Below are 7,366 nucleotides of genomic sequence, written 5' to 3'. Positions count from 1 at the left end.
TTAACTATATGCAGAAAAAGCATTTAACAAAGTACAGCATCCGTTCTTCATAAAAATCCTCAGCAAAGTAGGTTTAAAGGGAACACACCTCAGCATAATAAAGGCCATATATAAAAAACCTACAGCTAACATCATACTCAATGATGAAAAACTGAGAGCTTTTCTCCTAGTATCAGGAACAAGACAAGGATATCAAATTTACCACTTTTATTCAACATAGTACTAGAAGTCCTAGCTACAGCAATGAGACAAGAAATGAAAGGCATCCAAATTGGTAAGGAAATAGTAAAACTTCCACTATTTGCAGATGATGTGATACTGTATCTGGAAAACCCTGAAGACTCCACCAAAAAACTATCAGAACTAATAAATGAATTCAGTAGTCACAGGATAATCATAGGAATTCACTGCATTTCTATAAACTAGTAACAAAGTAGCAGAAAGTGAAATTAAGAAAACAATCCCATTTACAATTTCAACAAAAATAATAAAATACCTATGAAAGAACTTAACCAAGAAGATCAAAGACCTGTACTCTTAAAGCTGTAAAACACTGATAAAAGAAATTGAAGATGACAAAAACAAATGGAAAGATATTCCATGCTCATGGACGACAACAAATACTATTAAAATGTCCATACTACCCAAAGCAATCTACACATTTAATGAAATCCCTATCAAAACACAAACAGCATTTTTCACAGAACTAGAACAATCCTAATTTGTAGGGAACCACAAAGGACCTCAAGTAGCCAAAGCAATCTTGAAAAAGAACAAAACTGGAGATCTCACAACCCCAGATTTTAACATACACTATAAAGCTGTAATAATCAAAACACTGTGGTACTGGCACAAAAATAGATACATAGATCAACTGAACACAAGACAGAGCCCAGAAATAAACCCACAATTATGTGGTCAATTAATCTTTACAAAGGAGGCAAGAATATGCAATGGGAAAAAGACAGTCTCTTCAACAAATGGTGTTGGGAAAATGGGACAGCCACAGGCAAAAGAATGAAACTGGACCACTGTCTTATGCCACACAAAAAAATAAACCCAAAATGGATTAAAGACCTAAATGTGAGGCGTGAATCCATACAATCCTCGAAGACAGTACAGGCAGTAATTTCTCTGACATTGGCCATAGCAACATTTTTCTGGATAGATCTCCTGAGGCAAGAGAAACAAAAGCAAAAATACACTGGTGGGACAATATCAAAATAAAAAGCTTCCACACAGTGAAGGAAACAATCAGCAAAACTGAAAGACAGCCTACTGAATGGAAGAAGGTATTTGCAAAGTGACATACCTGATAAAAGGTTAGTATTCAAAATACATAACTTAGAGGTGGATGGCTGGCTCGGTTGGAGGAGTGTGCAATGTTTGATCTCAGGGTCGTGAGTTTAAGCCCCACAATGGATGTAGCGATTAAAAAAAAAAAATAGACCTCATATATATATGAAGAACTTCTACAACTCAACAACAAAAAATAATCAATTAAAAATGGGCAGAAGACATGAACAGACATTTTTCCAAAGAAGACATCCAGATGGCCAACAGACACATGAAAACATGCTCAATATCACTCATTCTCAGGGAAATACAAATCAAAACCACAATGAGGTATCACTTCACACCTGTCAGGATGGCTAAAATCAACAAAACAAGAAAGAAGTGTTGGTGAGGATGTGGAGAAAAAGGAGCCCTCGTGCCCTGTGGTGGGAATGCAAACTGGTGCATTTGGAGGATAGTATGGAGATTCCTCAAAAAATTAAAAATAGAACTACCCTACAATCCAGGAATCACACTGCTGGGTACTTAGACCCAAAATTCAAAAAGACTGATTCAAAGGGATATATGCATCCCTATGTTTATTGCAGCATTATTTACAAAAGCCAAACTACAGAAGCAGTCCAAGTGTCCACTGATGAAGATGTACACACATACACACAAATATTATTCAGCTGTGAAAAAGAATGAAATCTTGCCATTTGCAAGGACATGGATGGAGCTAGAGAGTATAATGCTAGGCAAAATAGGTCAGAGAAAAACAAATACCATATGCTCTCACTCATATTTGGAATTTAAGAAATAAAACCAGCAAAGAGGGAAAAATGAGAGAGAAAACCAAGAAAGAGTCTAATAGTAATAACGATAAGAGAACAACCTGATGGTTACCAGAGGGGAGAGGATGAGGGGATGGGGGAAACAGGGGATGGGGATTAAAGAGTGCACTTACGATGGAAAAAAAATAAAATGATAAAAATAAAAATAAATCTTACCCACTTAAACAGTCCACTGTAATACCATATTAAGCACAGCAGTTGTTAATGCCTACCAAAGACGGGCTGCTACAAGAACTGGAGGCACAAGGATGACCACACAATGTCTGCCCTTCAGAAACAGGGCGAACGTGCCAAGAATAGGAAGGTGTGCAAGGGGCAGTGACTGTATAGGACAAAGGGCATGATCAGCTCTTCGTTTGCATCAGTTATAGAAGGAATCACAGAGAAAGTGACTTTTAACCTGGAACTTGAAGAATGAAAGCTCACCAAGACCAGCAGAGTGAAGAAAGTTACTAACATGGACAAATGTCAGGAAAGGAACGGTCCTGGGTGAAGCTGTGATTCTGTGTCGGGAGTGAGGAGTTTGAAACTCCTCTGGGAAACAGGGAGAGGTCCAGGCAGCAGCTTGAGCAGAAGCACACAGTTCTTGGCTAGAATTCACATGGTGGGAGTCAGGCATCAGCGTATCTGTGGTCATTAAAGTCAGAGGAGTAAATACGATCGCTCACAGGGAGAAAAACAACATTTAAGGGAACGAGGCCAGTGATTATGATCTAGCAGAGAAGGACTAAGGTTGGAGAAGGGGACAGAAGAGGGGACAGAGTTTCAAAGGGGTCAGAAGATGGGTGTGAAATGTTAAAGGAAGCACCAGGCCAATGTCTGAAAACACTGGCTGGTTTGGCCAATCAGAGGTCACTGATGAACTCAAGAATACTTGCAGTGCAAATGATAGAGGCAAAAACGGAGGAGGGTACATTGAGGAATGAATGAGGGATATTAAGGAGAGACGGCACCAGACTCCTTTTTAAAATAACTTCATTCTGAAGAGCTAGTGGTAGCTCCAGTTTTAGGATATTAGATACCTGGGCCTGTTTACAGGCCGCGGGGAAAGAGCCAGAAACAGGAAAAGCTGGACATAAAGAAAAAGGAGGGATGTGGGATTGATAAGCTCCTAGAGGGGCCTAAAGTAGGTGGATAAAAAGCCCAAGAGAAAGCAACATGGCACGGAGGCCACAGGCAGGGCAGATGGTGCTTAAGGGGCTGGTGGGGGAGGCTAGGTAGCCCAGGAAGAACTTCCGACCGATGGCTACCAATTTCCTCAGAAGAGAAACAGTCTTAGGTATTTTACAGGGTTGGAGAGAACTCTTACTAAAAGACAGGAATGGGGGGGAGGGGTGGGAGTGTAAGAGGTAAATAAAATACAGATTGTTTTATTTTTAAATTAAGAGGGGAACAAAGCCAGTTAAATTTCACCAAAACAGGAGAAAAAGAAAAAGGAAATCTCTTGCGGTTCTCTGCCTAACTCCCATGGGTTTTAATGGAGGTGCCTGTTTGATTCAAAAACATTCTTACGGCAACTTAGACAAGCTGTCACTTTCAAAGCAATTTTAACCCCACATCCATCAAAACTAATTAGTTTATCAGCAGGCCTAGCCAATTCCACAAGTTTGCTGACTGTAAAACTTAGGACTCAAGTAATATCCTTGAAGATAAATTCCTAATACATTTCCCCTACATTTCTTTTATAAACTTCTATTACCTTAGAAAGGAGGGGTGGGGCACCGGGGGGGGGGGGGGGAACCTGATACTTTCTATCTCCCCGTAGAAACAAGTTTATGAAATCACATATACATTTAAAACTTACTCCCCTGAACAAATCATTTTATAAGTGTTAAGAGCAGAAAACAGTAAGAATACATTTTATAGCAAGATAATTTTTCAGTGGCTCTAACAGTCAAAATAGCACAATTCCAAAAATGCCTGTAATTTAAAAACTGAGTAAACTTCCTAAAATGCTAGCAGTACTAACTAGACCAGTATAATCATCTTTATGTTCCTTACAACTCTGCTACAAAGAAACCATTCCAAACCAAGGCATGACAACTTCTCCATTTAAGAATCACAACGAAGAATCCACTGCTGACTATGTAGACCTGTATTTTAGAATATCCACTACTACCTAAAACCACGTGCCTGAGGCAGGCATCCAGGTAGTCGTCAGCACGGGCTAGGAAGGCATCCAGTGTGACATCCACACGGAGCTGCAGCTTCCCTACCACCACCAGGGCCACCGTCAACTTCCCTGTCACTAGGATCACACAGGGGACTTAACTGAGGGCTTACCACATTCAGGTATTGCCCTGAACTCTGATGGCTCATTAATGAAGAAAACCAGACCTTAAACTAGGGGAACTTAGAAGTGCTGTCGTGTACAAATCAGTTACTTTCCACATCTCTTAGGAGGTCTGACTTGCCCCCTCCATTCCCAACCTCAACCAGATCCCTCACCGTATTTGCCACATTTCAGTCTGTAAGGATTCATGTGGTCATTTCTTTGCAATTCCTTATGCTGTTAAACTTGAATAGGACAAGGGTCCCATGTCCATTATGTTCCCCACTATATTCCTATATTCCTAATACCTAGCAAGGTGCCTAGAACACAGCAGGAAATCAAATGTTAAATAGATGGACAGATGAACGGACATAGATTTATTTTGTTCTCCGAGAACAAAGAAATTCTACCTCCCTACAGGAAGGCCTAAAGGCCATGTCTTTGTTATAAAGTGGTACACCTTTATTTAATAACAAAATTAATTTTTTTTAAAGATTTATTTGAGAGAGAAAGGGCAAGTGCGCGGGGGGGGGGCGGCAGAGGGAGAGAGAGAATCTGAAGCAGACCCCCCTGCCTCCCCCTGCCCCCGCTGAGCGGGGAGCCCGATGTAGGGCTTGATCTCACAAACCTGAGATCACGATCTGAGCAGAAACCAAGAGTCTGAGACTTAACCAACTGAACCATCCAGGCGCCCAAAGTTTTTTTCTTTCTTATATGTCACAGGAAATTAAAATCACACCAAAAAAGAAAAAAAAAAAAAAAATATATATATACACACACTCTAGAATTACTAAGCATTACTATTTGATACATCTCTAATTTATAAATAAACTAATTTCTAGGATTAATAGTTAACTTTAGGGAAAAAAGCCAAATAAAAGAATCCAAATTCACAGGTTGAACAGATTTTTAAAAAAACATTCTTTGGAATCATGAGCTTATTTCAGAAAGGGGCTTTGTCTCTGATGTTTAAGAAAAAGAAAAAGGCAATTCATTAATGCAGCTGATCAGAATGGATTTGAGCCATAGCCTATCAACAAGTATTTTTCACCATTATTTTGTGGATATTTTCAACTGCTCTTTTCACATTCATGCAATTCCAAGCTCTCTCTTTAAAATACATTGAGATTTTTAATGACCAAGAGAATGTTTTCAAGGAAATAACTAGACAAAAAATATTTTGAGCTTCAAAAACTGGGAGACTCCAGACTGTTTTGCCTATTTCCCATCCTTCCTGAGGAAGCTAGGCTTCTAAATTATTTTGTAGAAAGGAAATTTATATTTTGTTTTATAAACACTGTAAATTACCTAATTAAACTGATCTCCATACTTGATAAGTCAGTCCATCCATGCCACTAAATGCCCATTCAATACAGTGGATAAATTCCGTAGTCCTCACAACTCTTGACATTTTGGCAAAGACCCTAAAACTTGTAGCCTAAAGGACAATCGTGACATGCTAAATTTGGCTGGAGGTCTATTGTAAGCTGAATTGCTATTTTCCTTTACTGTTCAGGTTTAATTTCTACAGAATCAAAGTAGAAAATTCCTAAAGAAATCAAAGAATAAAGTTCAACAGTTAATTCACCTGAGTACCATAAACTCAAAATACTAAACAATTTGTCCTTTGAGTTCTTAACAGTATTTAAAAAGTTAAGATTCAAAGATATCAGGCTAACTTTATTCAGTCATACATAGAACAACATTTCACTGGGCATCCTAAAACGTCAGGAAGGTATAGCAGTTTCTCAAAAATTAAACACAGAATTAAAATATGACCCACAATATACCCAAAAGAATTAGAGCAGGGACTTGAACAGATAATTGCTCACCCACGTTCACAGCAGCATTCTTCACAGTAGCCAAGAGGTGGAAGCAATCTAAGTGTCCAGTGACAGGTGAATAGGAAAAAAGTGTGGTATATACATACAATGGATTATTAGTCAGCGTTGAAAATTCTGACACACTACAACATCTACAAACCTTGAACATATGCTAAGTGAAATTAGTCAGACACAAAAGGGCAAATATTATATGATTCCATTTATAGGAGGTACCTAGAGTAGACAAATCCATAGAAAATAGGATACTGGTTACTAGGAGCTGGAGGAGGGAGTGGGGAGTTCCTGTTTGGGATGATGAAATAGTTCTAGAGATGGATAGTGGTAATGCTTGCACAACAATGTGAATGTACTTAATGCCACTGACTAGCATACTTAAAAATGGTAAAAAAAAAAAAAAAAAATTATATCATGTGTATTTTACAATAAAAAAAGTCAGGGAGCTCTGAATTATGGCTTACAATTGTCAAATAGCTTTTGTACTATCAAAGTCAAAGGGAACCTAATTATTCAAAATTTACCATGACTACATGTTGTGATTTTAAAAATTCTCAGATATACCGCTTTTATGCTTGGTATTATTACAATAATATTTGAAACACAATGCATACTAGGAATTTGAATAGTGAGAAAAATTAAATTTATGAACATATTTTACAAACTAAATCTAACATAAACAACTGTAGTGCACTTAGTTAGCACTGCACTGCAGAGTAGCTAGCGCTCAATGATGTGAGTTTTCCCCCCCATTACCACATTCTCTTAAAGTGAGGAAAATATTAAAAATTGAAGTTACTATGTAAAAACATGGCAATAGCAAGAAAATAAATTTTGCCCTTAATCTTACTAACTCCTAGCAAATAATGAGTTCTCTAATGTGATGATACACCTGTATGTATGTACATATGTACACATATAAATTTGTGGGCGCCTGGGTGGCTCAGTCGTTAAGCGTCTGCCTTCGGCTCAGGTTATAATCCCAGGGTCCTGGGATCGAGTCCCACATCAGGGCTCCCTGCTCAGTGGGGAGCCTCCTTCTCCCTCTGCCTGCCGCTCCCCCTACTTGTGTGCTCTTTCAAATAAATAAATAAAATCTTTTTTAAAAAGTCAATTATTAATTCAGT

This window comes from Leptonychotes weddellii, chromosome 13, assembly GCF_054177405.1.
Source record: "Leptonychotes weddellii isolate Sample4059 chromosome 13, ASM5417740v2, whole genome shotgun sequence".
Lineage (NCBI taxonomy): Eukaryota > Metazoa > Chordata > Mammalia > Carnivora > Phocidae > Leptonychotes > Leptonychotes weddellii.
Note: the sequence above shows the minus strand (reverse complement) of the source record.